This window comes from Myodes glareolus, chromosome 12, assembly GCF_982192425.1.
Source record: "Myodes glareolus chromosome 12, mMyoGla1.1, whole genome shotgun sequence".
Lineage (NCBI taxonomy): Eukaryota > Metazoa > Chordata > Mammalia > Rodentia > Cricetidae > Myodes > Myodes glareolus.
In genome coordinates, this window is record NC_142037.1 from 12,404,730 (window position 1) to 12,424,707 (window position 19,978).

Consider the following 19,978-nt stretch of genomic DNA (forward strand, 5'->3'; position numbering starts at 1 on the left):
TACCACTGATTTCTTCCTCCAGCCTGTATTTCTAACCTCTCCCCAAAACATCTGTGTGTATGCAGGTGAAAGCAGTGGGCGACCTTGGGAATAGTCACCAGCTGTCCCCAGCACTCCAGATAGGGTCTCTTACTGATCTGGAACCCAGCAAATAGGTTAGGCTGACTAGCGAGCAAGCTCAGAAGATCCACCCACCTACCTCTGCCTCCCCAGTACTAGGATTCCAAGCATGTCACAGATTGAGCTGCCTTAAAAAAAAAAAAATGGGTTCTAGAGATCAAACGCAGGTTCTCAGGCTTGCAAGGCAAATATTTTACCTAATGAACCATCTCCCCAGCTTCTTCAAAAACACTAAAAAAAAAAAAAAAAAAAAAAAAAAAAAAAAAGATTACACCAGCAGCCTAGAAAGATGACTATAACAAAATTGAGTAAGAACTCAAATTATGGGCCGGGCGGTGGTGGCGCACGCCTTTAATCCCAGCACTCGGGAGGCAGAGGCAGGCGGATCTCTGTGAGTTCGAGGCCAGCCTGGTCTACAAGAGTTAGTTCCAGGACAGGCACCAAAAACTACAGAGAAACCCTGTCTCAAAAAATCAAAAAAAAAAAAAAAAAAAAAAAAAAAGAACTCAAATTATTTGGTACTTACAATGACTTAATGGAAAAAAAAACAACACTTAAGACTGAAGCTGCTGGTAAGACCTGAATAAACACACTAACGTGAAAGAAAATTACGTCCCATCATTTGCCAAAAATACATAACAAAAATTTTCCTACATTATATATACTAGGAATTTGAGTGAGGTTTTTTTTTGTTTGTTTGTTTGTTTGTTTTATGGTTTTCCAGTAGGGTCTCCCGCTGCCCACAAGCAGCCTGTAACTCTATGTGTGTGGGCTAGCCTCAGACTCATGACAACTCCTTGTATGTAGGCTAGCCTCAGACTCACGACAGCTCCTTGGCTGGGCCAGGACGACAGCTGGGAGCCATCATGCCAGTCCTGGAAGACACTTTAGAATAACAAAATAAGAAAAGAATTAAAAATCAATATTCTACATATTTAGGACCTATTTAATGGTGTAAAACAGTTTGACTGAGTGAACACAGCACAAAGAAGATTGACAAACGATTTCACTCTGAAGGAAAGACACTGCTATTCTCGACACCGTGGGCGCTGCTGCTACCTGCACATTTTGTGAAGGGTTTGTTGCTGTTTTGCAACTGATGTCTATGAATCAAAGAACACCCATAATGACTTTAAATCATGTCTAATTAGCACCTCAATATATTCTTAGAAATATTTTCTCAGATGAGAGCGACAGTAATTGTGCCAGTGATTTAGAGGCTAGTATTCCCAACTATTAAACATACTACTGACAACATAAAAAAGTACAACACTCAAATACACAGATTTTTTTAAGCTTTTAATGGCAGAATAAAACCACCATGGCACATACTAAAATTAGAAGCATAATCATATACCTTCAGCCAGTTTCATTAGAATTGAGGTATTTACTAACAACTTTGTCTCCTTAGCAGCAGAATGCCACACAATAACTAAGCAATAAATCTAGATATTATTCTTTCTTTTATGTACCTTAAAGGCAGAAAAATCACTTGTTCAATTTTTTTTACACAGAATCCCAAGTTTAATCATATTTTTTTTTTATGTTTTGAGGTCCTTTAAAATTTGCATTTTAAAATATACATGTGTATATGTTAAATGAGTGCATCGATTTCTCAATGTTTGGCTCAATCAACTCCTCTAATGACTCCCTGTCTGACTACTGTTTGGCTGATGGCTCATTAGATTACTCTGTAATGTCCTCCTCTGTCACACCACAGACCCCATGTCCCTCTGTCACACCACAGACCCCATGTCCTCTACTGTCACATCACAGACCCCATGTCCCTCTGTCACATCACAGACCCCATGTCCTCCACTGTTACATCACAGACCCCATGTCCTCCACTGTCACATCACAGACTCCATGTCCTCTACGGTCACACCACAGACTCCATGTCCTCTACGGTCACATCACAGACCCCATGTCCCTCTGTCACATCACAGACCCCATGTCCCTCTGTCACATCACAGACCCCATGTCCCTCTGTCACATCAAAGACCCCATGTCCCTCTGTTACACCACAGACCCCATGTCCTCCACTGTCACATCATAGACTCCATGTCCTCTACTGTCACACCACAGACCCCATGTCCCTCTACTTGAGACCCAGGCAGATAACTGACCCATGTAATTATTTGTTGCCAACAAGAGAACACTCCTCCAAAGATTAAGTACGCAGATTTGTGTGACAATTCCTACATTATTCTTGAAAGAAAGTTATAGCAGTCAAAAGCAAAAGGCAAAACTCTTCTTTCCAAATTCTATTCTGACATCCAATTTAGCACTGCAGAAGCAAGGAATGATGTGTGTCAGGAAAATGCCGTCTTCTTAGTGAAAATAATTAGAAAACCATCTCTTGGTACCGACTGGAGGTAACACTCAATTGCCTACTAGTGGCACAATAGCCAGGTTTCTCAGAAGGGATCACAGAAATCTGTACACGTGGGACTTTCTTGTTGGCCCCCACAAGAACAACCTGTGAAGAGTGCAGAACTCGAGTCTGAAAGGCAGTGCACTGCTGTCAGCTACAAAGCCCAGTCCTGCAGAGCCAGAGACCACACTCTACGTACTGAGAAAGACAATGATAACATGCAAACTAAATCTCATCATTTAACCTATAATTTAACTAACTCCCGGCAAAATGATCATATTTCAGTGCCTACCTTTAAAACGAGACAATGTGTTCAAACAGGCGTTTCTCCATTTTGTAGGGACTCTCTCTAGAGTCTCAGACTTCATATCTTGTTTTTTTTCCAGGTATCTCCAAGTCTGCCCTTTTTCTGTTCATTTTTGTTTCTTTCTTCTTCTTCTTCCTTCTTTCCTTCCTTCCTTCCTTCCTTCCTTCCTTCCTTCCTTCCTTTCTTTCTTTTTTAATGAGTCAGGGTTTCTCTTTGTAGCCCTAGCTTCTGGAACTCACTCTATAGTACAGGCTGACCTCAAGGTCACTCAGAGATTCATCTGCCACTGTTTCCCTAGTGCTGGAATTAAAGGCACACACTACCACTGCCTGGCTTTCAAATTCGCCTAACTTCTCTACCAATGATTATTGAACATATATTGGAAATGCTCTGAACATTGGCCCTGAGTGTTGGAAGTGTGATCCTAGCACGGCACTGTAGGGAAGTGGTGTGGACTGCTAAGAGGTGACCCGAGTGAAAGAGATCCTTAGGTGGTGCACTCTAGAGACCAGACAGAGGAGGGCGATCTCTCAGCTCAAGGCCAGCCTGGTCTATAGAGTGAGTTCCAGGACAGCCAGGGCTACACAGAGAAACCCTGTCTCGGAAATAAATAAACAAACAAACAAACAAATAAATAAATAAAACAATTCTTAGGTTGTGGTGGCTTTGCCTTTGGAGGGGTTAACGTAGTTTTCCAGCAGTGAGTTAATTATGGAAAGAGCAAGCCCAACCCATTCCTGGCTCCAGCAGTGATCTCTCCCTCCCAAGCCTTTCTACTATTGTAAAGCCACCCACCAGGAGTCCCCACCAGAGCTAAACCAATTCCTCCAGAACCATGCTTTGAACCTCCAGACTAATCCCAGCAGTTGAGGTGGAGCCAGGAAGCCAGGAGTTCAAGGCTTGCCTGGGCTACTTAAGACTGCCTCAAACAGGGTGCTGAGGTGCTAGAAATGTGATTCATTTAGCAGAGTACTTGCCAAACAGTTTCCCCTTTCAGGGAAGAACAAGAACAGCCCCCACTACCACAAACTATGCAGTCCACTTTCCCACATCTTGGGAAGCCGCAGGGTTAGCACATCTGGAGAGCCATGGAAAACCATCTTCACGATCATGGTACTGCCTACTATTCTGGAAGCCTTAGGTCCAATCCCCAGACTATATAAAACCAGAAGCAGTTAACACCTGTAATTCCAGCAGTTGTAAAAAAAGCAAGATTGGAAATTCAAGGTCAACCTCCTCTACAGTGAGTTCAAGGAACAAAACATAAATAAATGCTACCCAGACTCAGTCCCAACAGTCTGACTACTCTCACGTTCAAGAGTCTCAGGACATCAATGAAGACAAACTAAGACTAACAGTATTAGCAACGAAGAATGACAATTTCTAGGCTTTAAACTAGGTTAAAACAAGTGAAGACAAATATCCCAGATAGATTATATGTAACAGGACATATACATGTACTGGGCCCTGGGTTCAATCCTCAACAAAATAACTAGGGTTTGAAGAGACATTTCTCCAAAAAAGATATACTAACAAACATGAAGAGATGGACACTCACATTAGCTGTTGGGGAAATGCAAATTATGTCACAATGAGATACTGCAAGCCTGGTGGTACAGAGCTGTAAACCCAGCTAAGGATACAGCATAGGGATGGAGCACTTGCCTAGCATGACCCACAGCTTCAAAGCCCCACCTCTGAGCACTATTGCATTAGTGGGAAAGACTTCAATGCAGGAGTCCTTGGGAGACATTTCAGATTCAAACCACAACTCCAGATGAAGGATGAAGTCAAGCAAGTTACTACATTGCCATACCTCACTCTGTTGAAGCCTCAAGGGCTCCGACAGGAGACAGATGTTTATTTGCACACTGTGGGACAACTGGAATCTAATGGAGTTTTCCTCACTAACCCATCCCTATTAAGCTGAAAAGATGCTACACTAGGCATGAGGTAGATGCTGTATTTTTCTTTTGACCTTTCAGCTTTGTGTGTATATATAGCGTATGTACAAGCGAACATGCACATATATGCACGGGTGTGCAGCCAATACAGTGTGTCTTCATCATTCTTTACTTCAATTTTGAGACCAGGGTCTCTCACTAAACCTGGAGCTCACTGACTCAGGTAGGCTGCCCAGCTAGCTAGCTAACTCTATCTGCCTCCCTAATGCTGGGATGTAAGTGCTGGGGATCCGAACTGAGTCATATCAAGCCAAGACTCAGCTCCTTTTCCACCAACAGAATAAAGTCTTTGCTGGGGATGTAGCTTAGCACAGTACACCTGCTCAGCATGTGCAAGGCCCTGGGTTGAAGACTCAGCAATGCCAAGAGAGAAGGGAAAAAAGTGTGTGTATGTATATATGTGTGTGTTTGTCCTTGCTATCATTACAGAACACAGTAGTCTCTAAAATAAATATTTTTTTATTATTTTAAGCTCCTAAATTATTATTTTTATACTTATTTATTTGTTTTTTTGAGACAGGGTTTCTTTGTGTAGCCCTGGATGTCCTGGAACTCACTTTGTAGACCAGGCTGGCCTTGAACTCTGAGATCTGTCTACCTCCCTTGCATAGTGGCAGACCAGTAAACATTCAGGACAAGGAGCAGGTATGACCTTCAGATGCCTACCCTAGTGACCTTCTTCCTCTAACCAGACCCCACATCCTAACACGCCTTCGTGCACGTGCACGTGTGTGTACGTGTGTGTGTGTGTGTGTGTGTGTGTGTGCGCGCGCACGTGCATGCTCGTGTGTTTTCCATTCCTTCAAAATTGTTCTAAAAGGCAGGAAACAAAGTACTGGGATTAAAGGTGTGTACCACCACACTGGCACTGGGCTCCATTCCAAAATTATTTTTTAATTAATGAAAATACTTTTAAACATAAATATTTTCTATGTAAACTATTTTGCTGCCAACTTCATAGTTACATTCTTCCTACCTTCTGCAGGTGACAAACGTCTTCTGAGCATCTATTAGGTACTTGGAATGCAGTAGACAAAGAAACAAAGCTCTCAAGGACTAATAGTTAAAAGGGCTACAAACAGCAGACATGCATGAATATTTCAGGCCCGGCGCAGTGGTACACGTCTTTAATCCCAGCACTCGGCACTCAAGGAGCACACTGCTAAGGTAAAGAGAAGATCACAGATCTACCCACCGTCTTTCCTTTACTCTTCCCCTAAACTACACTTGTTACCCAGCAGTACACACTTTTGACTGTTGCCTCTAACTGACTGTAATACTTAGAGAGGTGAAGTGCAAGGGAGCTGGGAAGCACAAAGGAAAATCAGCAGTGGCGATTAAATAGGGTGTCAGCACAGACTTTCTTGAGGTGATGTCTAATAGTCCAAAGGAGTTAGATTTATCTACTTAATGACAGCAACCCAGACACGGGGAGACACCAATACGAATCTCAGGGCAAGTGCTTGCTGGTGTACTTAGTTAGGTAATGGTGGATGTTAGCAATGAGCAAACCATCAGATGCTGCCCTCAGCTTCTTATAGCTCCAGTTTCCCCTAAAAAGTACGTGCTCTAAAACAAAACAACTTATATATCCACTTAACGAATCTCTCTGTAACACTGTGGTTTGTGCCATTTTCAATGTAAAGTATGTGACCAGCACCAGTTTCTATTCTAAGCGGTTAAAAACCTTAGGACGGACCCTGAGGTCACACGGCTCAGTAACGGAGTCTTCGACATGCAGCCTTCACGGCTGTGCTGTCGTGCTCTAAGAAACAGGAAGATAAGGAGAAATCTGACCTCCGGATAAGTGAAGGACTGCACTGAGAAGTATCTCAAAACCCCTGTTGCAGCTAATGGGTACCAAGCTCTCATTAAAGTTTCTTTAATTAGTGATAATTCAAAAGTATGATCACTTGCATTATAATATTTAAGTTCCCTTCCCTCCTAGAAAACACAAAACACTGCGACTGAGTTGGTCTGGCTGGAACTGAAAAGTCTGTTACTATCTTTTGTTAGGACACTTGTTTCCCACCTTTTGGAACAATTTTGAAGCAATGGAAAACACACACACACACACACACACACACACACACAGGCATGTTAGGAAGTGGAAGGAGGTCACTAGGGTGGGCATCTGAAGGTCACACCTGCCCCTTGTCCTGGATGCTTACTGGTGTGTCACTATACAAATAGGCCAGCACTTCAAGCTCCCATTTGAGGTCCACTCCATCATCTGCCTTCCCTGCCAAGATGGACTGAAATCCTTCTGGAACAAGGAAGCATTTCTCTCAGGTATTTGGTAACAGCCATGTAAAGGTTCCCAATCAGAAACATAACCCTTTTTCTAATACTTCCCCAAAATTCAGAGAGAAAAGCAGAGTTAATATGTATTCTAAGTACAAGGTAATATATGCTGTATGTCATGAGAGCTAAGAGATCTCTGCTAAGCCCTCACCATGTGGTACAAAAAATATACACATACTTTCCTTCGTGGGGGAGGGGGGCACAAGGCTCCTTATACAACCTAGGCTGGTGCTCAAGTCCTGAGCCCAATCTATCTTCAGACTCCCAAGCAGCTGGGGCTATAGATCTGTCACCTTAGTAGCTGCTCCGATCTATCTCAGCAGTAAAGATAGCTTGGAACACTCTACATAGCATTAGCTGGAAAACACTACCAGCTCTTCTTAAGACCAACTCACAGTTCCTATTTGTACTTTTTTAAATTTAAAAAAAAAAGCAAAACAAAAGAGAACAAAACCCCTCACTATGTAGCCCAGACTGGCCTCAGACTATTGGTCTGCCTTATGAATCTGAGTGCTGGAATTACAGGCATACCCTACCACACCCAGCATAGAAATGCACTTGAAACAACTCAACAGCCTACTAAAGAGTTTTGGCAAAATATATTTTATGTAATCTGAACCCATCTGAACTGTAGAGTAAAAAGAAAATTTAGAGAATCTCAACAAAAAGTTACATGAGAAAACAAAACATGCAAATTTCTATAAAAGAAAGCCAAACAGGACATATGTTTATTACTTTGTTTTTTCCTCTTTAGGCTAAGAGAACAATTAGAAATCACAGCACTAAGATGCTGAACCAGGTGGACTGTGAATATTCCATCTACAGGTTAAATGAATATGAAAGAAAAATAAACAAAAAATAAAAAAATTAAAGCTAAATTAACCTTGTGCCTTAATCTAGTTTTCATTTTCGCTGACAGAGGCTCTCAAAGTCCTGGAGTCACTCCTGCCCTGCGGCTGTACTACAGCAGGCCAACACACTCCTGTGCGGCTGTACTACAGACAGGCTGACACACTCCTGTGCGGCTGTACTACAGACAGGCCGACACACTCCTGTGCGGCTGTACTACAGACAGGCCGACACACTCCTGTGCGGCTGTACTACAGCAGGCCGACACACTCCTGTGCGGCTGTACTACAGACAGGCCGACACACTCCTGTGCGGCTGTACTACAGACAGGCTGACACACTCCTGTGTGACTGTACTACAGACAGGCTGACACACTCCTGCCCTGCGGCTGTACTACAGACAGGCTGACACACTCCTGTGTGATTGTACTACAGACAGGCTGACACACTCCTGCCCTGTGGCTGTACTACAGACAGGCTGACACACTCCTGTGTGATTGTACTACAGACAGGCTGACACACTCCTGCCCTGCAGCTGTACTACAGACAGGCTGACACACTCCTGCCCTGCGGCTGTACTACAGCACAGAAAGATGGTGATGGCTGGATCTCCAACCTCCCTGACTTTTCATGTGATCGGAACAATGCATCCTGGCTAACAAAACTGCTGTGAAGGGGCAGCTTCTAGAAACTTTCCTTTTTAAAAGGCTGGCATGTAACCTTTGCTCCTTGAACCCCACTTCCTAGAACAGTTCCATCTGGAGATCCAGATAGGCCCCGGAGGATTTGGGGCATACATGAAGGGAAAGAGCCTCCAGAGCCCGGAAAGCACAAGCGAGGCAAGAGCAGGCAGACAGACTAGATGATGGTCCGTCTCACTTAACGAGGACCGACAATCAATATACGTGCATTTTCCAGTGTTAATTATACCTTAATTTAAAAGAGAGAGAGAGAGAGAGAGAGAGAGAGAACCATTACAAAAAGTGCACCAGGCCTAAGTGCTTCCTGGACTCTTGCAACCGAAGTACGTGCTTTGAACTCACTGTTGAGGTTTTCTGTCTACTTTGGTCATACACTAAGATACAAAGAATGACAAAAATGTTTTAAAAATTAACAAAGTATCATATATTTATTTTTTATTTTTTTTAGACTTGTATTTTATGTGTTTGTTTTTGTATGTGCTGAACAAGCAAGTAAGACACAAGCAATCCTGCTGTTTCTAAAGAGAGGACTGCATAACCAGTAGACAGGAAGGAAATGACACCTTTGGCATTCTGAACCATTTACAATATGGCCATAGTTTTAGGTGATTCTTTATGGAACTAATTGCCTGAAGAACCACTATGTCTTAGCGTTCTATTGCCGGAAGAGACATCATGACCACAGCAACTCTTTACAGTTTCAGAGGCTTAGTCCACTGTCATCACAGCAGGAAGCACGGCTGCAGGGATGCACACATGGTGCTGGAGAAGTAGCTCAGAGTTCTACATACAGATCTGAAGGCAGCAGGAAGACAGAAAGCCTCTGTGACTGGTTTGGACTTCTGAAACCTCAAATCCCACACTCTGTGACATACTTCCTTCAATAAAGCCATACCTCCAAAGCCCTCTTAAGTAGTGCCATAGACTGATGTCTAACCTTTCAAATATATGGACCTATGGGCCATTCTTATTCAAACCACTTCGTACTAGCTTTAGGAGAATTAAAGTGTTGTCAAGAGGAAAGGGAATGGAAAGTCGGAAGTCAAATCCTTTGAGGAGTGACGAGAAAATATGTCCCATTAAGCTACTATCTTTTAATGTCTCATCACCTGTTTTTAATAGAAACAGGCAAAAGCAACCAAGTGCAGTTAAAAAGCCAACAAGGGGCTGGAGATGGCTGAGCAGTTAAGAATATCTGCTGCTCGTCTTCTAGATGACCCAGGGTTCAAATCCTAGCACCCACATGACAACTAACAACTATCTATAACTCAAATGTCAGAGAATCTGACGCCCCCTTCTGGCCTCTGTGTGTACTGTATGCATTTGTTGCACAGATATACAAAACACTCAAAGGCATACAATGAAAAATAAATAAATTGGGTATTTTTAAGGTAAAAAATGATCAACACAAAAAGGTCCCATTAGCCAAAGGAATCCTATAACAGGGCTTATTGGGTGGGGTGGGGGGCAAAAATAGAGATCCTGAAGAATTGCAAATAGGAACATTTGCAAGCCTGCAGATGGATTAAATGCAGAAATAGATGTATCAAACTGACCATAGATGGTGGCCTTTTCAATGGGTTTTGTTTTCCCCTTTTTATTTTTGAAACAGGTAGCCTAAGCCAGTCTGAAACTCACCGTGTAAGTCAAGCTGTCTTCAGACTCCTGTGGTATCCTGCTACCTCAGCTCCTCAAGTATTGGGATTACAAGTGTGAGCCACCACATCCACTGTCAACACCGCTTCAAATGTGCATAAGTTACCCTTTCCCACGGCATAAACATAAATACGTAAAATTTTATTGTTTGAGCCAACCTTGATGGTACATCTCCCATAATCCTACACTAGGCAGAAGAATCTGGATGAAGTTCAAAGCCAGCCTAGGTTACATAAACAAGACCTGCCTACACCTCCACACACACACACACACACAACACAAATATAGTTTTCTTTTTGTTTTACTGTATGTAGCTCAAGCTGGCCTTGAACACAAAATCCCCCTGCCTTAGCACCCCACCCCCTGTTAGGATAACTGGTAAGCATCATCATACATTTATAAATTGATTACTCTTAGATCATTTGAGATTGGGTTTATTTTTGGATATATAATTTTAGACTCCATTTTCTACATATTTCTATGCAACGATTATACTTTAGAAGTATACATTAAATCTGAGATGTTTAGCACCGAAGACTACTGGAGTCCTGCAGACGCTATGCACACAGAGAGCTGCATCTCCAGCAAGCCCTGTCTCCTGACACTAGTACTCAGCCGTGAGACACAGCCCTCCAGTGGGGTATGGATGCACTGCAAACACAAATAGCCTTGAGGCTAAGCATCCACACATTTCAACACAAAAGGAGAAATCATCTACCATTTCTGGTGTCAAGAGAAAAAAAAAATACAACATGTTGGATCAAAATTGTAGCTCAGAGTGTCCTCCAGGTTTTGTGAGGACCTGGTTTTCATCACCAGTACTGTAAAACAAAAAAAGAGTCAAATATCAGATTGTGTCTAATAAGCTTGGAAAGTTACGAACAAAACCATCAACTATTTAGAAGTTCTTAGTAAGCAGTGGGTCCTCAGGAATACGTTAGCAGAGATAACAATCACCAACCTCTTCAAAGTAAACTCTTGAAGACAAGGCTGTACTTTCTAACATATTATTTTCCAGCAATGTAGAACAGGACATTCAAATGTAGAAGGCTCAAAGCAGTCACACAGTTGGTGAGTGTGAGGAGCAGTAACTGTTTAGAAATAAACACACCAGCCAGGTGGCCTTTAATCCCAGCACTCGGGAGGCAGAGGCAGGCAGATGTCTGTGAGTTCAAGGCCAGTCTGGTCTACAAGAGCTAGTTCCAGGACAGGCTCCAAAACTACAGAGAAACCCTGTCTCGAAAAACAAAAACAAAAAAACAAAAAAACAAAAAAAAGAAAAGAAAGAAACACACCAGTCAAATGAAATTAAGCTGAAATTCTCTGAATAAGATTTTTATACTAACAACCAGATAAAACCAATAGAAAATGTCTTAAAGAGCAATTAGTCTGATTACTGCAAGTTCTAGGCCTGCCAGGGTTACAGAGTAAGACCCTGTTTGAATGAACAAATGAACAAACAAGAAAATGAATCAATAAAATCAAAGTGGTAAAAAAGATGGATTCAAGAGTTAATCTAACCAGAAGAATTCTAGAAAACACTCAGGGATCATGAAAAGACCTTTACCAATGCTTCAGCATGGATGTGGGTCACAGAGTAACTTGTGGGAACACATTTCCTCCTTCCACCATGTGAGCTCTGTGCATTAATTTAGATCGTCAGGCCTGATGGAAGGATCCACTGAACTATCTTGCCAAACACCTTTTTCCCCCCTGAAGTAGGGTTTCAAGTGTGGGGATTATAAGTATGGGACACTATGCCAGATCAATATCTTCACAAGTGTGCACTCCCCTTCTCATGTCTCTAAAGCAGGTTAGGGGTAGGGTAAATCCTTAAGCTTCATTCTCGACATTAACATTTAATCAGGTCTGGGTAAATGGATCAGCAGGGTAGTGTTTCTTGCCCAAACATGAGGAACTGAGTTCAAAACCCCAACACACACACACACACACACACACACACACACACACAAAACCCAGGGCATTTCAGACCAAGTCTGTAATCCCAGCACCAAGGGGGCAGAGACAGAGGCTCTTGTGAGTGTCTACCCATCAGTGAATTCCAGATTCAGTGAGAGACCTTGTCTCAGAACATAAGATCAAAGAGGGTAAAGAGAAAGCTCGGCCATTAAGAGCACTGGCTACTCTTGCAGACCTGGGTTCAGTTTCCAGCCCCCATACAGGGGCTAACAACCATTTTTAACTCCAGGTCCACTGGGATTCAATGCCCTCTTCTGGCCTTCACAGGCACTGCACACACATGGTGCACAGACAAACCAATAGGCAAGACACACACATAAAACAAAAACAAATCTTTAAAAATAAATAAGGTAAAGAGTGATCACTAGAAACCCCCGGTGTCAACCTCTAGCCTGAATGTGCTCAGCCACATACCCAGACACACAATACACACAAAGAAACACATTTCAAGCAAGACAGGCAAGCTAAAGATTCCCAAAGGCATATACTGTCTCAAGCAAACAAAAAAACTAATGCACTTAGCATCAATGCTATTAAATGGGTGTGCATTTCCCAGGAAATAATGGATCTTAAAATCCCACAAATGAAAGCATCACCGTATTTCTTTTCCATCAAGCTAATCATTATAACACGCCAAAGACCTGGGGGGTGGGGGCCAAGTTCTCAGACCCTCTTTGAACTTCTTTTCCAGATCTTTTGATTGTCCTCTTCATAGCACCCCAAAGAATCAACATTATCACAATACTGAGAGAGTGAGAGCTGTTCATCTAAAACAGCCGGCAACCTGGATCACAGAACCTACACTCTACGACTAAGTGAGTGGGGGCTGTGAAGGTACTGAGAACCCCCAGGGACCAAGCCTGATGTCTGAACTTGAAATAAGATCTCCTGCCCTACTTTGGAAACTGGTCTGCCTCTCCTAGTTCTTCAGCAAGAAAGTAAATGGGTCCTCTGAGACATCCTTATCAAATACAGATTTTATCTTAAGAAATTCCAGCTAATCAAAAATTATCTCTGTAGTTCCTAGAGTGATTCTATGGCTTCAAATAAGCAATTATATAAACATAATCATTTTAACTTTTAAAAAGCACTTTCCTAGTTCATGTGAAACCCTGGATTTAATCTCCAGTACTACACACACACACACACACACACACACACACACACACACACACAAAATTAACACACAAACTCCAACACCCCAACGTGTTAACAACATATCTCAAAGTTAGCAACAGAGTAGAAAACTTTAAGAAACTTTGAGGATACAAATTTAAATAACCTGCTATATTATAACCTTATTAAGGAAAAGCTAAATCTTCAATTATATGTCTGCAACTTAGGGTCATAATAACAAGTGATGCTTACGATTTAGAAGAGGAAATAAGGCGAATACACACGAGACAACTGGAGAACAATTAAGCAACTGCACATATGCTGAAAGAGAAGTACTAGGTAGTAAGTATTCCATATGCACATATAAGGGTTTAAGGAACCATAAAGGTGAGGCAGACCTGAGGACCCAAGGAAGTTTGATGGGAACAGATTTTTCTTTTTAATAATCTATGGTTTGGGTTTGATTACTGGGTTTTTGAGATAAGGTCTCACAGAGCCCAGGCAACCCTCAAACTTAGCTGAGCCTGGCCTTGAACTCCTAATGCTCCTTCTACTCCAGTCCCAATGCTGGGAATGTAGGTGTGACCCACCATATTTGGCTTTGACTGACTGTATGTGAAGCAAAGTAAAAGGACAGGCACAGCTGAGGAAAAAGTAGAAGTGGGTGAGGCCATGTAAAATAGTTACAAAAACGGTTTTTTAAGTATGATAACCAAAAGTCAGAGTAGGTTCAAACTTGAGAGCAGCATCATTAGGTGAGGGCTGAGCCAGGAGACTGTGACCTCTAGCTTAGCTTAGGCTGTACCAGATCTAAGAAAGAAAGTGATCACAAGGGGAAGAAACAACTACATACAAAAAATGATTTTCACAGACAACTGGAAATTGCATGTATGGCTCACACTGTATTTTTACTGCACAGACTACCATACAGTTATCCCCACCTCTCCTAACATGCTCATTCCCACTCTCGGCGTGCTCATAAAACAAAGGATAGTTTTCTTTCTTCCACCCACTAGACTAGCCTACTCTATCTGAGGCTTAGGAAAATGGCAGATTAAATAGGAAAAGATAAATTCACGAACAAGAGATTGGCTGATGGGAGCAAGGAAAGGCGGACTTAGGGCGGCGTAATGAGCATGTACCATCTGCAGCTACCGGCCTCGGCCTTAGGAATCCCCTCTCCAACAGCGATGAGAGTAGTAATGGTAGTCAAGTCCTGCTCAAGAAATGGGGTCTCGGGCTTCACACACAATTCCTTCCCCTCTGCACATGGCATGAGGACATGAGCTCTGAGCTATGACAATTGTACTAGGACCACAACGGGACAAAAAGCATATAAGTTGAGCTCATTAAATAAAGGAAGGAAAGTCGGGTGGTGGCAGCGTACACCTTTAGTCCCAGCACTTGGGAGGCAGAGACAGGTGTGAGTTCAAAGCTCCTACAGAGCCAGTTCCAGGACACCCAGGGCGATTACAGAGAAACTCTGTCAAAAAGAGAGAGAGAGAGAGAGAGAGAGAGAGAGAGAGAGAGAGAGAAGAGAAGAGAAGAGAAGAGAAGAGAAGAGAAGAGAAGAAAAGAAAAAGAAAAAGGAAGGAAGCAAGCAAAACTGAGATCAGAACACACAAGTATACAGTCAGACAAACTCCATTCTTGAACTTCTCAATGGTACTAGCTTGTGAATGAGCTAGTTTTCTGTTATAACAACATTTTAAAAATCAAACAAATGTGACCATTGATTTCACTAGGCTCGCTCAGAAAACTACAAGCCATTGCTTTGTTGAGAAGCAACAAAATTAGAAAAGGCTTTATCTTCGCACAAAGGACAATATGGGAGAATCACTTCTGCTCTTCATATAGTACACTGCAGACAAACTCCAATCGTGGCATCACATGGGAACAAAAGTCTCACATAAAGATAGAAATGACATTCTCTCCAAAGGACTGCCATCAAATATAGTGGCAGCAGCTCCTGGTTCAAACACCAGCCCCAAGGTCTGTGCTAGCAGTAGGCATTTAGCAGGCAAGGCTCTGCACAGTCACTCTGGTAGAGGCATAGTTGAACGTGGCGAGTCAGCCCACCGCTTACAAATGCTTCCTTATGAACTCCCGTGGCCACTACTGTAGAGAATGCCATCCATCTTGAGCAGTGGCCAAAAGTTAACAGAAACGCAAAAGAGGTTCTCCTCTTAGCAGAGGCAACCCTAGCAAATATAAGGATGACTCCTGAAAAGCCCTAAGAGGGTCAAGGACACAGGACAGGCTGCATCTGGAGGCAAAAAACTGCCAGCAGGGCTGGAGAGATGGCTCAGTGGTTAAGAGCATTGCCTGCTCTTCCAAAGGTCCTGAGTTCAATTCCCAGCAACCACATGGTGGCTCACAACCATCTGTAATGAGGTCTGGTGCCCTCTTCTGACCTTCAGGCATACATGCAGAAAGAATATTGTATACATAAAAATAAATACATAAAATAAATAAATACATACATAAATAAATAAATACATAAAAATAAAACTGCCAGCAAAGGTGAGAAGACAGGCAGGCAAAAAAGAGAGGAGAGCACAAGAAACAATATCATCGACAAAACCTAGGATGACAAATAGGCAAAGATGTCACTAGAGTCTGGTTTTCACATCACTCCTTCCTCAAATCATGTCATGAAGGGGCTGGAGAGATGGCTCAAGGGTTCAGAGTACCGGCTGCTCTTCCAGAGGACCCAGGTTCGGTTCTCAGAACCCACATGGCAGCTCCCAACCATCTGTAACTCCAGTTCCAGGGATCCCAACATCCTCTTCTGACCTCAGCAGGCACCAGGCTGTTCATGGTACACATGCATGTAACAGGAAACCACCCACACTTGAAAAGCAGTTTAAAAACTTCTCCCTAAATTCTGGCACTCCTACTACTGATACTTTAGACCAAAACTTCCAGGCATTTTAAAAAGAGACAAAAAGTTCACTTCTCCAACTTCATAAATAAAGGCCTTTGTCTGGTAATGAGAATGAACGATTTATGACAAATTTCTCATAGTTCTTGAGGCTGGGACTCGACGATCACTACAAGAGCAGAGAGGGCCCATTCTTCCTAGCCAGCACCTTACTGTGCTCTCACACGGCAGAAGGGTCAGTGTTCCACCAAGACTCTTCTAAGCCCCAGTCTTCATGAGGACACACCTAATCACAGCCTGAAGTGCCTAAGAACCCTTCACTTGAGATTAGGATTCAATACAGAATGGGGGGGGGGGGTAAACATATTCAAGCCAGACTTCCATCCCAGTCCTCCAAAGATCACACAAATATCTTCACTCCTTAGCAACAACCCCAAACATCTTGACCAATCGAAGCAACAACTCAAAAATCTAACATCCAGGCCTTCATCTAAATCAGTGAATGAGAATTTTCATGAAGCAAACTGCTGTCTAGCACGGCCTGTAACACCAAACAGTTCAAGTGTTTCCAAAATACAATGGTGAGTCAGGCACAGTTCCACAGGGGAGTAGAACACACATTAAAAGATAAATAAATCATTTCTTAAAACTACTGCAAGCACAGAACCTCCCAGAGCAGTTAAGCCTCAAAATTCCATAGTCTGACTTGATATTCCACTTTCAAGACAAACCGTGCCGGGGACTGGACCCCCAAGGATCCAAGTAGCAGCCACTCCCATGGTTTCACTGGGCACAGCCCAAGTGCTGGAGTTGTTAGCTGGAGATGCCATAAAAGTCGTAGGGACAAGCCCGGTCCCTAGAGAGCCACTGAGCTTTGCCCTAGTAGGGTGCTCTCCATCAGGGCCAGTTCATTGCACGGGCGGAGTCTGTCTAGAATCCAAGTTCTCTAGAGCAGACTTTGAAATCTAGGTGAGGTCAGGAGGTGGTGGCGCACACCTTTAATCCCAGCACTCAGGAGGCAGAGGGAGGCGGATCTCTGTGAGTTCAAGGGCCAGCCTGGTCTACAAGAGCTAGTTCCAGGACAGGTTCCAAAGCTGCAGAGAAACGCTGTCTCAAAAAACCAAAAAAGAAAAAGAAAAAAAAGAAATCTAGGTGAATACAGAATGTCTGTCCTGTCTACACTCTTGGTCGCTCTCTCTCTCTCTCTCTCTCTCTCTCTCTCTCTCACACACACACACACACACACACACACTTTAGGCACTCTGCTCTGAAGGAGCCTGAACTATACAGCCAAAGTTTAAGACCTCCAGCGAGGTGGCCATTGTGAACAAGACTGCACCTGGGGTAGTTGGAAGTTGACACTGGAATGCGAGGAACAGAACCCTGAAGTCATCCGGGGCCTGTGCAGGGCAGGGCTGCTGGAAGGAGCTGACGTGCCTTTGGGATTACTGTCTTGGTGAACAGCACCTGGCATCCATCGCCCTAATCTCTTTATCCAAAGTTCACCTGGCTACACCCTGCCTGCTCTGTACTGGGTATCTCTCCATTTCTAGCAGGGCCAGTCTGAACTGTGCTCACTCTTTTCTCTTTCCTTCCCTCTTCCTTATCACATGTCCTGCACAACTTGCTTTTGTCACTACAGATCACTACTCTAAGCACTTAGAGAGGCCTCTGCTTAAGTGTCTCTTTCTGCCCACATACCTACGCTCGGACAGTGCTGTCCTCAAAGCACCAGGACGCAAGCACAAACCCAGTTCTGCCCACTGTAGCATGACTGCCATCCCTACCTTTCCCACACACTCCGCTCTTCACCTGAGGCTACAGTTGTCCCAGCAGCCCCACTCACCCCAAAGCCACCCACAGCTTCCGTTAAGGCTTCCAGGGGCCACTCTCCACCACTCAACAGGACTCTAAAACAAAACCCTCTCCTAGGTTCTTCCAGGAAGCAAAGGCTGCGCTCCCTGGGCTAGGAAGCTTCGGACTCCCGCACAGGACAGACAACAAGGTCAGACAGGTGTCCACTCTGTCAGTAACAGCCGGCATAATCCTGCCCAGATGTGCACTAAGCGAGTAGGGAGGTTTAAACAGACGGGGCCAGGAGGACTCGCGAACAGAACAGAGCAGAGCAGAAGATGAAAAGCCACGTACACCGACTAGAGACTTTCTGTGGACAGTAATGCTCTGTGATCCTGACAGGATACAGGGCTCAGGATATGTAGACACAGACCTGGACACTTTACCATACATGTTACCTAAAATCAAGTAAATAATAAGTATTCTGAAGGATTTACATGTGAAGTATACTTACTATAAAATACAAATATCTAAGATTGGCTGGTAGACAGGAGGGAAATGAGCAGACAGTAAAATAGATCCACCTAACTATTTCATGGAAGACTATGGAATTACAGATGTGGGTATTTAGATAGTCAACATTCAAATATTTTTCTGTAACGATTAACGGTTTTCCCCATAAAATGTCAGGAAGATAAAAAAAAAAAATGAAGGCTAGGAGCTCAGGCACTTCTCAAGTCCACAGACTAAGAGAACTCACTTTAATGAAAAGGTCCACACACATCTTCAAATGGAGACAGTCAGGCATGGTGAAGCTTGCCTAGAGTCTCAGGCCTTAAAAGGCTGTGCTAGGGAGACCATGAGTTCAAGGCCAGCCTGAACTATGTGATAATACTCTTGTCTCAAAAAGCCAAAAATCGAAGGGAAGGAAGGAGAAGAGAGGACAGATGTAATTTTGACTAGCTCCAGCCTGGGGCACTCATCCTCCCCACTCACTCCAGGACAATACAAATCAGTGATGTGCTGAGTCCTTTGTCCGAGCCTACGGTAACTACTCCAGCCTTCCTACCCGAGTTTCTACCTCTCTTCACACTGACACTCGGGATGGAACATCCGGCCAGCCAAGTGCAACAGCAGCAGCCAGCTGTCTGACTAAGCCGCCAGGCCCAGCGCTCGCGCCTGTGAGTGAGCATTGAAGGTGACAGGACCGTGCACACAGCTCCGTCAGTGAGGGGTAAAGTGTTTGCCACACCAGCATGAAGCTCTGAGTTTGGATCCCCAGAACCCGTGCAAAGCTGAGCACAGTGGCACAGGCCTGGATCACACTTAGATTCACACTGTGCGGGCACACTGGCACACGCTTGGAGCACACTAAGACTCACACTGTGCAGGCACACTGGCACAGGTTTGGGGCACACTTAGACTCACACTGTGCAGGCACACGGGCACAGGCTTGGGGCACACTTAGACTCACACTGTGCAGGCACACAGGCACAGGCTTGGGGCACACTTAGATTCACACTGTGCGAGCACACTGGAACACGCGTGGGACACACTGGCACACGCTTGGAGTCACAAACATATTGTGATTAAGGTATGAAACGAACAAGCTAGGTTATGAAGCTAAGCATTTCTGGCGTGATGCTCTAGTAGAGTCCTGTGGAGCAGTAACTAGAAAATGAAGTTGAAAATGAAAGTTTAAGTAATTTTAGTGAACACTGAGAAGCACATTTTAATTAACTCCATCCTGGATGATACAGTAGGCTCATCTGCTTCAACAGCCCATAGACAACATAAGTGGGGAAGATAAGGTAGGCAGGGCCAACAGAAATCCATCTCCAAACGCCAGCATCAGCTCATGCACTTGAATTTTGCCTGTCACAAATGACCTAACAAGGAAGGCATTTATCACACCATAGTCACTTCCCCC

General features: G+C 43.7%; 1 protein-coding gene across 5 annotated transcripts in view; it reads right to left on the reverse strand.

The window, feature by feature from the left end:
- Fbxo34 (F-box protein 34) overlaps nucleotides 1-19,978 on the reverse strand; it is a 67,535-nt gene that overhangs the window by 41,056 nt on the left and 6,501 nt on the right. The window lies entirely within an intron of this gene.